Source organism: Notechis scutatus, chromosome 2 (genome assembly GCF_049901735.1).
Source record: "Notechis scutatus isolate UNSWTSFEM ecotype Mainland chromosome 2, rNotScu1.2, whole genome shotgun sequence".
In the NCBI taxonomy this organism is placed as follows: domain Eukaryota; kingdom Metazoa; phylum Chordata; class Lepidosauria; order Squamata; family Elapidae; genus Notechis; species Notechis scutatus.
In genome coordinates, this window is record NC_142010.1 from 229161665 (window position 1) to 229177647 (window position 15983).

Sequence of the window (15983 nt, forward strand, 5' to 3'; positions counted from 1 at the left end):
CGCCGTCTTCGGTCTGACTTAAGCATGGTATATAAAATCATACATTGCAATGTCCTACCTGTCAATGAATACTTCAGCTTCAACCATAACAACACTAGAGCAAACAATAGATAAAAACTCAAGGTTAATCTCACCAAATTTGATTTCAGGAAATACAACTTCAGCAACAGAGTGGTCAATGTCTGGAATACTCTACCTGACTGTGGTTTTTTTCCCCAAACCCCAAAAACTTTAACCTAAGACTGTCTACTATTGACCTCACCCCTTTCCTAAGAGGTCTGTAAGGGGCGTGCATAAGCGCACCAATGTGCCTACTGTCCCTGTCCTATTGTTTCTTTTATATATTTTTATTTTTCTTATATGTATCCATGTATTCATAACTATGTTTTTACTTATACCTATTATCTTGTAAGCAATTGACAAATAAATTAATAAAATAAAATAAATGTGGCCACTCGGTTTTAATATGTGTTGTCTACCACAGACATGTAAAATAGATTGGAACATTGATCGTGCAATTACACTCACCATCTTAACCCTTATCAGATCCACCTATCTGTAAGTGAATAATCCATTTTAAATGAAATTGAAAAGGGTTTGTCTTTTTTAAGTAATAATATGGCTCAAGTTTTAGCAACATATTTACCAAAATGAAATCTTTTTTCTAAATTTACATTAGGTTTTTGAAATATATTTCAGGTTGTGCTTAAACAACATGCTAATCTATGGCTCATGGAATTATGAGTTACAAAAATAACTCTGTTGCCTTTATTCCCACAATACATTGAAACATTAAGCAAAATGATAGGGTTTACAACACTTAAGCTACAAACAGTCAAATCATATTTCAGTTTAGTGTAGCGTAAGAATAGTCTTAACACTGATGTTTCATCTGGCCAAATATAGTAAGATCATTTGCCATCTCTAACAAGAATGCATGCATGAAATCACAGATCTTCCACCTCCTGGTGCAATTTTAATAATACTTATAAGTTAAGTGAGCATTCACCTTACAGTAATAATAGTATACTTTATTAATTAGTCAGTTGACCAAATCAAAGCATGTGTATCATCCACAGTAAAATAAAATGAGTTAGAGTAAGATACAGCAAATTGTGATAGATACAGTGAGATAAAATAGATTAAAATATATCAGTGGTAGATAAAATAAAGATAAAAGAGTATAAAGCAAAGATATATAATAAAACAAATCTTAACATTCAAAAACTGTGTATTTAAATAAATTCTTTGCATGCAACCCCAATGTGTTCTATAAAGCATGTTCTCTGTTGGACAGTCCTGGCTATAAACTTAACAGTTTTAGTGACTGCATATATATTTGCAACCTAAAGGAAATGAAATAATTTTTGTTGATGTCCCAGTTTATTGTTCTGTGAAGTTGAGTCTATAAGTACTAACCTTTACTGAGGCATATACTTGGCAATTAATAGGACATATAAAATGTCTTCTATCTCTGTTTCTCCACAAACACATGGTCATCAATATATGGCACTTTATGAAATCGTTTACATTTGCCTATAAAATCTAGGTGCTTGAATCTTGATCTGGAAAGGGCTATCCTATCATCTTGAGTCAAACCCATTACCAAGTGTTCTTGTGTTTGAGGGCCATGTTATTTTTGGCTAGCCATTTCAATGACCCGATGTTTGCAAGTGAGTCAATATCAGTTTAGGTGTTAACATTGGAAAATAGTCTGTTTGAATATTGCCTTGGTCTGATGGTCAATTGAAGATAGATATTGTGTTGAAAGACACAATGTGAGATGATTTGGAGAAGTTGATTGATCAATGTGTATAGATTGAAATGTGTCCATATGTTCTTCAAGGCACATTTTCGGTAGTCTGTCAGGTTCCATGGAGAGCATCAGTTTAAAGATTTTGATTACTATTAAGACTAAAGATGGAGTAAATGCCTGCTTCAGCTCTTACTGCTGCTATAAATGTATTCCTATCACTTCCTAAATTTGGTTCTTAAAAAGTGCACTTGATTTTGTACAAGTAACGGGGCCTTTCTTTACTATATGTTAACATTGGTACAATTTGTGCCTTGTGCACCTTTAAAATTGGGAGCAGAATACTTATTTAATTAGCATTTTAGAGATTGCTTCTACCTTTGCAGAACTTCATTTGAAGTGCTTAGTCTAAGCTCCTATGTCTGTGAAAACCATCCCTAAATATGAGAAGGATTCTTTGTTTTATAGAGTCTCCAACCAAATCCCAACTGTATTTTGGCTATCTTTTCCCAAAAAGCATACTTTGGATTTAGTCTTATTAATATTCAAACAGTTAGAGGAAGAATAGGCACCAAATTACCTTATCAATCTTCTCAGATCTACGATCTGTTAAGAATCTTTGGGATGTAAACATCCTTAGAATGGAGAAAACTGGGATATCATTGGCATAAAGATTAAACAATATCAGGGCCAAGGAACAACTTTAACAACTGTTGATGGCAATCATAAAAATGCAAAGAATGAATGGTAAAAAACCTTGGCTTAATAAAATCTAATTAGCTTTAATCATGGTTAAGGCTTGTCCAGAAATTGAGAGAAAAATATAATTTTGTATTTAATAATGGTGGACTGATGAAGAAGTTTAAATGAATTGCTCCATAGGTCTTATACATAGAGTTCAAAAGCATTATGTCTTTACATGTTTGAAAGCTACATGGTTTGCTGGCAGTTGATCATTTTATTCATATATGGAAGGTCCAATCCATGAAAATATGTGTGCTGAATTTCTTGGGTATTAATTATTGATGCTTAATAATTTGGCTCTCTTTCACTATTAAATCAACTAGCATCCTTTATATTTATTGACATTTACTCAAAACTGCCACTCAAAAATCTGTGGTAAAAATAAATAAATTGGATGAAAAATTCCCAAATAATGAACTCCTTAATGGTGTATGATAGAATCACTACTGAAAAAACTATTTGGGAAAAATTCACACATGATACCTTCCGATGAAAGAAGCAAGGAGACTGCAGTTGTTGGAGGGCTGATTCTTCAATTGAACCCTATCCCCCCCCCATCCCCTTAATAACATATCACACTCTTCCTTCTAAGCTTTAAACAGCTAGAATTTTTCCAAATTTCTATTACAAAAATGTATTCAATCAAAAATATTTATTTTTGCATATACAACTTAAAATCAAAAGGAAATCATTTTTTTAAAGATTCAGTGGGATGCGGGACAGCAAACACACAGCAAATAAAGAAAATGTAATGAGTATTATACTAAAATAATAGTACTTCCATTGGTTCAGTAAAAGTTAACTGGAGATAGATAAATAGATCTATTTGAATACACCTGAGCAAACAGCCCTAAGTTCATATGCAATCCTAATGGTTAGCTATATGGACTGACTATAATGCCAACATTGGAATGCCCCTACAAACCTATGGTATGACTACATCTGCAGTATTGTGTACAATTTTGTGACTGAAGAGGGCAGAGATCAGGGGGCTTGAACAAATTCCCTATAGGAAACATTTAAAATTTGGGGTACTCTAGTATGGAAAAAGGCAACTGGAAAACATGACTGAAATTTATGATAGCATGGAAGAAATGGTCAGGGAATAGACATTTTTCCTGTTTCAAAACATTGGATTAGGAAATTCCCTATCAAGTTGATTGGCAGGAGATTAAAATGTACAAAAGAAATCCTACATCACATACTGCATAATTAATCTCTGGAATTAATCTCTGGGATTAATTATAATATGATGTGGGGATCACCTCTAAGGTTGTTTGAAAAGGGAACTGGATAAATTAATAGCGCATAAGTCCATCAGAGGACTTTTTTTTTTTTGAAGTTTTAATGTTCCTTCTGGCTGGGGACAGCATGCTTCCAAATACTATTTGTGGGAGAACAACAGTGGGGGATGAGTAGATCTCTGTCTTCTGTTTCTAATGCTAGACTAAGTTGGATCTTTTATCCATATAAGAGCTGTTGTTATACAGAGTTCTATAGCTTTGAATTGGTATTGGCAACCACATTGCCTTAGGGATACATTCCGGAAGGCGAAATAATTGGAGGGTCTGAAGAGGGTGGCTTCAAAGAAAAATCTGGACAGGAATACTCATTCACTTGTTTCTTGACATCTTCCTTTTTTCTTTCTTTCTGATAGCTGCTTTTCTCTCTTAAGCAGTAGCTGAAATAAAGAAACCAATAACTCTTATCAGTGGACCTATTTGCCTGCAGCTCTGACACTACAGTTAATAAGTTTGTGCCATACAGTCATTTTTGCAAGGAGTCTCTTAAGTCTCCAGACCTGGAGTCTGCTTTGCTTTATTACCATTGGAAAGGAAGGTGAAAGTATTGGAAGTGTAAAAGACTAATTAAAAATTAAGAAACAAGAAAAAATCATGACAAAATATCACAGAGCAATCTGAAATGTATCTCAACAAATAAATGCTCTGTCTTACATATTGGCAAAAAAAATCAGAAAATAAAATACAAGCTGAATAGTCAAGATCTTGTTGATGACCCAAGCTCTGTAAAGGACCTTGGAATACTCACCTCTAATGATCTAAGTGCTAGAGCCCACTGCAACTACATAGCCAAAAAGGCATTAAGAGTTGTTAACCTAATCCTACGTAGCTTTTTCTCTGGTAATATCACACTACTAACCAGAGCATACAAAACATTTGCTAGACCAATACTCGAATACAGTTCATCAGTCTGGAACCCACATTACGTATCTGATATTAGCACAATTGAGAAAGTCCAGAAATATTTCACAAGAAGAGTTCTCCACTCCTCTACTCGTTGTAGAATACCTTATGCCACCAGACTTGAAATTCTAGAACTAGAAAACCTTGAATTACGCCGTCTTCGGTCTGATTTAAGCATGGTATATAAAATCATACATTGCAATGTCCTACCTGTCAATGAATACTTCAGCTTCAACCATAACAACACAAGAGCACACAATAGATACAAACTCAAAGTTAACCACACCAAACTTGATTGCAGGAAATACGACTTCAGCAATAAAGTGGTCAATGTCTGGAATACTCTACCCGACTCTGTAGTTTCTTCCCCAAACCCCAAAAACTTTAACCTTAGACTGTCTACTATTGACCTCACCCCTTTCCTAAGAGGTCTGTAAGGGCGTGCATAAGCGCACCAACGTGCCTACCGTCCCTGTCCTATTGTTTCTCTTATTCTTCTTTTATTTTTTTTATATGTACCCATTTCATGTATTCACAACTATGTATACACTTATACTTATTATCTTGTAAGCAATTGGCAAATCAAATAAATAAATAAATAAATAAATAAATAAATAAATAAATAAATAAATAAATAAATAAATAAATAAATAAATAAAATAGCATCTGTTGGACAGCCTGTGTTGAGATGTGAGATGTTGCCCAACTGTTATTGGGAGATGAGATAAATGTGTTGAACTAAACAGAGAAGGCTGAGATTACTCTTTGCTATGGAAACTAATTGGGTGAATTGGGGCAAATCGTGCATTCTCTCTCAGGCAAATTTATGTTACAGTGTTATTGTGGATGGAGGATGGAGGAGAAAATTTTATCAGATAGTCTTGAGTTGAGAAACTATGACATGTAAAATCTTACAAATAATAAGTCCCCTGTAGGGCATCCACTGGTCTTATTGTTGTTTGTTTCTTCCCCTGGTCACAAAAAGCAAACACGGTGAAAAAAGACAAAGGAAAGGCATAGAGCATTAGGTAACTACAATTTAATTCTTCATTTAATCATTTGGAGGAACCTTTGACAGCTCCATTCATTTGGACAAAATATTCAGAGTATGGCTTCTGAAATAAACGGATTAGACATATTTGAGAGAGGGTATTGTGTATCTTCTAGTATCCTAGCTTTATGTAAAGAGTAAGATGAAACTATAGGAAATCTGAAAGAAATATGTTTCTGAATAAAGTTTCTGAATGCAAATGTTTAATAATGATTGAGAATGCATTATAACATGTGTAGCAAAAAAGAGAATCTCTATCAAATAATACTTTTCTATTCAAATATAAGGGGATGCAGTGGCTCAGTGGCTAAGAAGCTGAGCTTGTCGATCAGAAAGGTCTGCAGTTTGGCGGTTCGAATCCCTAGCACCACATAACGGAGTGAGCTCCCATTACTTGCCCCAGCTTCTGCCAACCTAGCAGTTCGAAAGCATGTAAAAATGCAAGTAGAAAAATAAGAATCACTTGTTGCGAAGGTAACAGCGTTCCGTGCACCTTCGGCATTTAGTCATGCCAGCCACATGACCATGGAGATGTCTTCAGACAGCACTGGCTCTTCGGCTTTGTAACGGAGATGAGCACAGCCCCCTAGAGCCAGAAATGACTAGCACATATGTGCGAGGGGAACCTTTATCTTTACCTATTCAAATATAAAGAAATTAAAATTTGGCCAGTCCTCACTTCATTCCAACAAAGAAAACCCTTCCTTTTATGATCATGTAACCCCTTAATTCGGGGTAGAGTTGGGATGACTGGATGAAGCTGAGCATTTACTGGCCAGATGCCTTTCATGACACCATGCAGAGTTTGCAGCAGATAGAAACATCAGCTGCTATCTAGGATTGAACTCTCTATCTTCTGAATGGGAGAAGAGAGTCTTCACTACTAAGTCACCACACCTAGTGGTGGCAATTCACTTGCATGCCAATAATGCTTTATTAAAATAGAATACAACAATAACTTTTTAGTTGTAATTATTCTAGCAGAATTTAATCTACAGCATGCAGTATAAAACAGTGATTTGACTGCAAATCAGTTTCTTAAAAGAAAAATCAATCTACTTTTTAAAAAGCTAATCTTCCAATATATCCAACAATAAAGTATGTGCATTTGAAAACATCTTAACAATTGTAGAGTCATTGGCTTAAACACGTACATTCAGAATATGGATGTGTGGGCCATTTTTTTCAGAATCAGATTTTTAAAAAACATGATAAATGTGCATTTGGTGACCATTGATAAGGCACAAACATTCCCTTGAGATTGCATTTCTCTTACTGAGATACTGTATTTCCCCATTATTCAAACCATTATATCTTGTATCTGAAAACTCATCCTCTGGTCGCGAATCTATTCCCATTGGAATACCTGTGTGGAATGTGATTGCACAAGAGCTATGGGAGATGACTGGACATTGTCTTCAACATCATTAGTGACAAACAATGCCCGCCATTTCACATACTGATATTGTTCTGAATATCTAACAACTAAAGGTTCCCTTGTGTGCTTTCCCATTTCCCTGGTCCTGTTTCATAATAGATTTCTTGGAGGTGGGGGAAATTAGCTTTGGAACATGTGGTTTTCTTTGTGGTGAAATACAAATCTACGTCTTTTATTAAAAAAGAAAAGGGAAATAACAGCAACATTTACTCTCTTTAGCAAGCCATATTCTCTCCATGTGTGAACTTTGAAGGTGCAAATGTGGAAGAGAAGGCAAGAAAAGTTAAGTTCATCCTTGTGCAAAGTGGGAATCCCAAGGAGCTAATCAGGGAATTATTGGTGCTTAACTGACACATTTTGGTCTGAGGAAACCATATTAGAGTTATATGACAATATGATCATATTGAAGAAGATGATGACAGGATATCCTGTCTTTTTATCCATAATTACATTTTCCTTTCTTGCTCATGGATAAGATTAATAATAAGGACCCCATGTGGGTATCGGGATAATTTCCACTTGAGTTATGCTGTCATTCTATGTCTAATCATTGGTATAGACATATCCTAATTGCTGGTTTGGAAAACTTGTTAATAATGAATGCATTTTGAGAAAGGATTGCTTTCAAAAAATTTAATGGTACAAAATATAATCATTACTTTGTAAGCTTCCCAGATCTTAGTTTCTACTCCACTTAAAATCAAGGCAATTTCTTTTGCTTTATATAAAACTCTTACATTAAATATGTCAGATTCTCTTGAAAAATCTAAAAATCTAGGAGCATGACTTGGGATTTGTACTTAATAAGCACCAATGGATTTTCAAGAAGAGGTTTGACAACTATTTGTCTAGAATAGTATAAAATCTCCTGCTCAGACTAGAAGATTAGAGGATCTCCAAGATCCTTACAACCCCATATTCTACCAATTTCCCTATCTTGGACTTGGAAGAGTATTGTAGAAATGAAAATGTATTTGTTGATACACACTTTTCTTGCTGTATCTGCTCAGCAGACGAAGAGAAATAAGATTATTTTTGTAATGGAGGTATTCCTCAAATGCATTCTAAGATCTACCCTCATATAAAATATTCAAAAAAGAAAGTGAACATTTACTTTATTGTGAATTGCCTCAACCCATCTGTGGTCAGATTTGTGTGGACTGTATCTTTGTCCCAAGTGATAAAGATTGTTGTTGTTATTTTTTAATGACTAAATCACGACTGCAATAGCATTATGTAGCTGGCAACATTTCAGAAACTGCCTAGTGAAAGGTAACCACAAAAGTAAGTAACCATGTAGCACTCCTTACTGGTAAATGCAGGCATTCTGGGATTGTCTTGAATGAAAACATCTCAACTTTGCTGCTAGTTTGATTAATTCTTTGTTTTTCAATTTAGATATAGGGACTGGATAGTAAAATGCTAATTAAAAATATATTTTTTTAAAAAATAAATTTTATGACAAATTTGGAATTGCACTGGATATGAAGCTGTGAACAACACCACATATGGATGAAAATACATATAAAAATAGTCCATACTTATCAACCACAGTTAGAACCAGCCATTATGATACTAAGCAATACCGTTATAAAATGAAAAATAATCACATGACTCTGCCCGACATAGAATGGCAATTTCAACTGAAGTTGCTAGTGAATCTCCTGTATGAATACCAATAAAAGTTATATTCTATCCCATCCCTAAAAGTCAAACACCATCATACTTTAGGTTTCATTCACCAAATATATTCAAAGCAGATATTAAATATTTGGTAGGAAACTTTAATTTAGATTCCTACTACATACATTGGATTGGATTAAAGATTTAAATAGTAATAAAATTTAAAAGTCGGGAAAGACTAACAGCCCATGCATTTGATGGAGTGGCAATAAATGGAAATGAATATCATAATAAATATATTAGTTTTTAACCACAAAAGATTTATATCATAGCAATCTTTCTTATGTTTGCTAAAACAGTAAAATATACATTTTAAAAACATTATGTTGCAACACATAACAATAAGTGGATTTAACTGTGAGAAAAAAGTCTGTGTGCATGTGTGTGCATATGCAAGAATTTGATATTTATCTCTTGTATACGCATTTTAGTTTTGTTGTATTTATTTCATTTCTCCCTTTTAAACATAAAGAGAAATTTGCAATTCTAAAGGCAAGGACTTATATATTCATATAAATATACAGATGATTTAATCAGTAATTTCATATGTGGTGGATCATTTAGCATTCTGAATCAAGAATTAATTTGTACAATTTGTTTATACTGAGAAAGATTTCTGAATGGGTATCTATTAAATAGGCTAGATCACCCTGTTAATATATAAAGTATTCTGGCTATGAATCCCTATTTTTTGTTCAACTTATCTGAAAAGAATCATGTTATGAGACAATTTTAAATTCTATTTACTGTGTTTAGCATGTAGAAATCTACCATCTTTATATCAATGTTGACTTTTTAAAAGACTATATAAAAGCATTGTACTGTTGTACAACATTGTATTGTTTGTTTACAGACTTATCAGAAGGATCAGTAAAGTTTTTCATATTTTAAAAAAACATTATTTTTAGATTTACTTTTCTAAATATATCAAATAGGTAGGCAGAATCAGAGATAATACCCTGGGCATGGATCATCTCTTTGACCTACATGGAACATTTATTGAGGATTTATCTTTGCTCTAATAATTTTTTTTTTTTTTTTTTTGCAGATGGAGTTTCTTCAGTTTTTCAGGAGTTTCATTTGAAAGGATGGAGAGATATTTCCTGGCACTGCAAGTTATCTGATAATTCAAATATACTGCAGGGAGAAAAAAGAAAAGAGGTCTTAATCACCCTGGACATGAGCTCAACAACTAAAGTTTTAATGCAGAAAAATGCACAGACAAGTCTGCGGTTGGTCATCTGTCTTCTGTAGTCTGTAAAGGAAATGTCCAATGTTAGTTCTATAGGACCTATAGTCTGTTAGCAGATGCATTTAAACTTCAGTAGATTGGTTCCTTCTCTGGGCTATTTCACAATTTATGAACCATTAACAAGATGTGTTGCAAAACAGAGGAAGGTGTCATCAACCATGTCAAATGGGAAGTCAGTCTATCATAGTATAGAATAGATCAGGGGTGTCAAACTCAAGGCCCGGGGGCCAGATCCAGCCCCTGGGATGCTTAGATCCGGCCCACAAGGCTGCCTTGGAAACAGCAAAGGACAGGCCTGTGATGCTTCTGCCAGTGAAAATAGAGCTCCATTTTTGCTGGCAGAGGGTTGCATGAGGTCATGCAGCCGAAAACGGAGTATGCGACGGCTATGGACAGCCCTCCCGAGCTCTGTTACAGAGGGGTTACAGGAAGTTGCAGCCACAGACGGAGCTCGGGAGCCCGTTTTCACTGGCAGACTGTTCAGGCCACCATAAGCGCCCCCACATGAGTGACAAACTGGCAACACCTATCCTGGACATGCTCACCTCAGCCCCCCAAGGTCAAACACAACCCCGATGAAGCCTTCAATGAAATCGACTTTGACACACCTGGAATAGATGATGGCTGTCCAGGATTATAAAATATGTAGTACCCGGTGCCGCTCCAGGCAGCTACCTGATCCTGGGGATTCTGTCAAGAAGGGCCCTAATGTGTGGTTCATTTGCAAAACTCCCAGGCTTAATCCTCAATTATTTGTAAATGGTTCTGCCTGAAACCTTCCTAAAGTGCTAATTATGCAGCCTGGTCAACTTCCTGGTTTCCTGATATTAGATGATATTTTTGGTGTCTTTAGTTCAGCACAAGCAAATTTGAATTGTTGCTTGTGATAATTCATATAATATTCCTCTAATAATCATCTATATTGTGATAATTTGGTTCTATAAAAGGATGAAAGGCTGTTCACAGTTCATGTTTACTTGAACAAGGATCTTTCAGTGGCATATGGCACAAGTATGGCAAATGAGAACACCTATTGGGTGGATCCAAAATATCAACTTTGTGCCTATGGGGGGGGGGGATCTAAATTTGCTTTATGGATCTTATTTAGCCTGTTTCTAACCATGTTTCCTGGTGTTCCCAAAAAAAAAGTAGGAACAACAAAATACCACTGAATTTAATGAAGGAAGCAGATTTAATCTATATTTGTCTTTGGTCAAATAACTTTGTAGAGATTTTTCACTGCAATCCATTAATCTTACATATTCAAGATAATTTCCCAACCATACCTTTATTATGAACGTTTTCTTTTAGTAATTGTCTACTTTGATGTTGAAAAAGCTAACTTCAAAGGAAACTATTGCCACTCAGAATGTGTGGAGGCAAACCACCTTGTTTTTTCAGTGGAAAAAGACAATCACAGATGAATTGAACTCAACGCCTCATGGTAGTACTTAATTTATGACCATTCATTTAGCAATTGTTCAAAGTTACAGCGATCCTGAAAATGTAATTATGACTGGTCCTCAAACCATTGTCACATTCTCATTGTCACATAATCAAAATCCTTGGAATTGGAAATAGTATATATTTACACTCTCCTGGGGCCAAGTGATCACTATTTGTGATCTTCCCAATAGCCTTTAACAAATGGTCAAGGGGGGAAGTTGTATTTGCTTAATGATCTCATGATCCATTTAATAACTGTTGTCATTGCTTAACAACAGTGACAAAAAAAGGTGTACATATGTGCATGACTCACTTAACAACTGCTTTGTTTAGCAACCAAAATTATGGTCTCAAATCTGATAATAACTTGAAGATTACCTGTTCCAGAGTGCATTTGAGTTTTAAAAAGGGCATACTAAAAGCAAACTTACTTATATTGATTGTACACTTACCAGCCCATCTTTACTGATGTTCTATTGACATCTGATATACCAGATATTTTCATATACAAATGAAATAGATTAGGCAGAATGTTTGCTCATTGCACATATAGCTACTGATGAGAAGGAGCGCATTCTCTGCCTTGCATTGTGATTAGGAAATGTGCCTATTGAATCCAATCTGACTGCTCAGAGCAATAACTTAGGAGGAATGAATACATTTGTTTCAAGAAGATAGAATTTGTTTCATTAGTATTGTTTAAATTAAATTCGAGGGAAAGATCATTTGTAGTGCAGCATCTAAAGTATATTTGTAAATAGGTAGCAGCATGGAAGATGCATAAGCCATCACCCAACAGAAAATAAAAACTAGAAAAGGATGTTTGAAATGTTCATTTTTAAAAAAATGCATATTTTGTTTAAGAACATGTTTGTAGAAAATGCTGTTGTCATATGCCTTAGCCTCAATCAAAATCATAGCTTTGTTTTTTGTTTTGCTTTTGTAATTTATAAAAATGAGACTTATTAAAATATTCTGCTTCTCTTTTATACTATTTTGGTGGAAAAAATGTAATGATATTTGGAAAATGTTGTAAGCCCTATTTTTAACTAAATATTTCCTAGTCATATGTAATGAATTATATATGTGGGCTTTTATCAATTGTATGTAAACAATTGTATTGTCATCATTACTATCTTATATTTTAGCAGTTAAAATACTGCTTTTTAAAATATGTTGACTATCAAATTAAAAAATTCTGGTTCATGTAATATATCTATATTGTTCATAGATGTTTGATTACTTAAAAGAATGTTATTTATACAAATATATGATGCAGCAGAACTAATACTGCTAAAATGGGTTGACTAAAATGGAAGGCATCACAGGAAGCAGAGCTCTGGATAACAGATAACAGATAATCAGAGTTGGAAGGGACATCTAGTCCAACCCCCCACCCAAGTGGGAGACCCTACACCATTTCTGACAAATGGCAGTCCAATCTCTTCTTGAAGAGTGATGGCGCTCCCACAACTTCCGAGGGCAAGCTGTTCCATTGGTTAATTATTCTCATTGTCAGAAAGTTTCTCCTTATTTACAGGTTAAATCTCTCCTTGTTCAGTTTCCATCCATTATTCCTTGTCTGGCCTACAGGTGCTTTAGAAAATAGCTTGACCCCTTCCTCCTTCTGGCAGCCCCTCAAATATTGGAAGACAGCTATCATGTCTCCCCTGGTCCTTCTCTGTACTAGACTAGCCAAGCCCAGTGCCTGCAACTGTTCATTTTATGTTTTAGCGTCCAGTCCACTAATCATCCTGGTTGTTCTTCTCTGTACTTTTTCATAGATTACATCAAAATGCAAGATAGCAATACTGTGATCTGCAAGAATGGTTTGGAACAGTTCCTGATACATTGTTGCTTTCAGACATTGTACAAATAAAATGTAAATGGGAACTAAGGTTTATCAAAACAGCATATGTGGTCTTGAAGATTCTATCTCTGAGTCTGTTGTCTCAGGTGCAAGAAAATGCAGTGCAATAAATAACTAGATATGAAAATGATGTCATTTATGATGCACATTTTCATTTAACTTACTCTGACAATGTGTCACAACCAACAGTAGAATTAGATAGTCTGTACTTGCCAACTCTAGAAGTGTGCATTTTCCAGAGAGGCTGTCATTTCATGGTAACCAGCAATAAAACTGATTTTGTTGTGAGGATTTCTCAGGAAGGAACATATTTACTGAGGCATAGTTGGGCATTATATACAAACACACTGAAAACAGACAATCAGATGTAGGCTATCCATTAATGGAAGAAGTTTTCAATACTTAGCATAGCATGCTTAATCCGGACAGAAGTATAGCATCAATATTTGCATAACATAAAACTTAATTTAAATTTTGGTTAGGATTCTTTTTTCTCCAAGTACATTGAAAAAATCTATCCCTCTACTATTTGATTAATTTTGATTCTTTCTATTGTACAGACTGAGAAACATGCTAATAAATGGACAAAGTATGTGGAAAACAATAACATGGATCAATCACATTCAGTTCCAGTAATTAGGGTATTTGTAAGTGATGCCATTGGAGCACAATTAGTGAATGAAAGATAGAAGAACTATCTTATTATTTATAGACATAGGTGTGACTACTGAATTTGTTTGCATTTCTAATCCCTATCAAATTTATCAGAAGGATATATATTGTATAAGTGTGTTTTAGAAGAAAAGAAAAAAAATATATCATGCCATGTTTTTGTCTGGGGTGTGGGAAATTCTACTGGCTTAATCCTACGTGTTGTCAAAAGATAAAATTCATAACATAGAATCTGAACTAATAAATTGGCTACATACAGTACTGTTTAGCAATAAAACATTATTTATTACTTTATTGAATTTGTATTAAATGTACAAACTTTATTTATTAAAACACTACTACAATATGTAATACTGCATTGGTGAGACCACAGTATAATCTTATTGATCACCTACCCATGGTACTTTCAGCCTGAACATTGGTATACTTAAACTAATATGTGACCTTCTGTGTCTCTTTCAAAGTAACATGCATTTTCTGAGATAAGTTATTTTGTACGCTTGTAGATACCTGACCATACAATCTTACTGATACAGCAGATTTAAGACTGTTCATCAAAAGCAGCAGATGAACTTCTCCTAAATGCTATCTAATGTTCTTCAAATTTGTAAAAAAATAATAATAATGAAGGGAATTTCAGAAGGATCAAACAATATCTAATCTATTTAATGACTACATTCATTTCCTTTTTCTACCATTCTTGGTTATAAGCCAATTTACAAAGCATTTACTGTGGATGCTTTAATGTTAGTTTTGTTTTGTTTTGGGGGTATTGCGCTGTAAGTCAATCAAAGAGTTAATAAAAATGCCTTGCTTTAAAAGGTCATTTCCAAACTAAATGCAGCAATTCAAAGTGGGAAATGGAATGAATGCCAAGAAGATGTTTAATGAAGTAACATTTGAGCTGTATCCTTTCAAGAACATTTGCAGAATTGTTTGATTGCCTTAGAGTACAGGAAACAATAAACCTACACAGCACTAGCAGGGTCTCTGATGGTTACATTTGCTGAAAGACTGCCAAACTACTTGGAATTTTAAGTACAGTACAGTTAAGGTTGAACAATCTCATGTGGTAGAAATTTTGCCATGTATTCTGGATACCAGAGTAGTTTGGGGCAAGAATTCATTTTATTTATTTATTTATTTTATTATACTTAGAATTACTCAGCCTATTCACAGTATACATTACATGTCTATTTAAATAACACTAGGAATTATTCTTGGGACACATTCACACAATACTATTATGCCACAAGTCATTGCTGCCATGAAAGCTGAATTAAAATTATTTCCTGCTGTAAGTGATAGTGTTGGCTACTCATACACAAAGCATGTCTTACAAGTTTATTTTAGATGTGTGAAGGGACAAATGGGGCAGAATGTTATCTCTTCAAATGAATCCCCAACATTGTGGATTAAGTGTAGTGGATTGTGCAGGACTTGCATCTGTATTGTTCTCAATTCATAGAAATTCCTTAATAGATAGCACCCACCTTTGACCATTTTCTCAAGTCAATGTTTCTAATATGCATCATTTTCCAACTTGATTCTCTGACAATTAGAGAAGCCAGTTGACTACTGATTCTATAAGCATGTTGTTGTTGTTGTTAATCGCAGTCATGTCTGACCTATCAAGACCCCATGGACAATGTTCTTCCAGGCCTTCCTGTCCCTAAGCTCACGCCACCTGCTTCAGTAACTCCATCCATCCACCTCATTCTCTTCTTCTGCCCTCAATCATTCCCAGCATTAGGCTCTTTTACAATGAGTCCTTCCTTTTCATTAGGTGGCCAAAGTATTTAAGTTTCATCTTTAGGATCTGGCCTTCTAAAGAGCAGCCAAGGTTGATCTCCTCTAGCACTGACCGGTT

The 15983-nt window shown here is 34.7% G+C and overlaps 2 long non-coding RNA genes across 5 annotated transcripts in view; one reads left to right on the forward strand and one right to left on the reverse strand.

Annotated features, from left to right (window-relative positions):
* LOC148132540 (uncharacterized) overlaps window positions 1-11176 on the forward strand; it is a 129961-nt gene extending 118785 nt beyond the window's left edge. For all 4 annotated transcript variants that reach the window (XR_015748146.1, XR_015748150.1, XR_015748147.1 and 1 more), the window contains one exon: window positions 9922-11176. This is a non-coding gene — a long non-coding RNA (uncharacterized LOC148132540). The remainder of the gene's footprint in view (window positions 1-9921) is intronic.
* Window positions 1-15983, reverse strand: part of LOC148132541 (uncharacterized) — a 105948-nt gene that overhangs the window by 60586 nt on the left and 29379 nt on the right. The gene's annotated exons all lie outside the window — the stretch shown is intronic.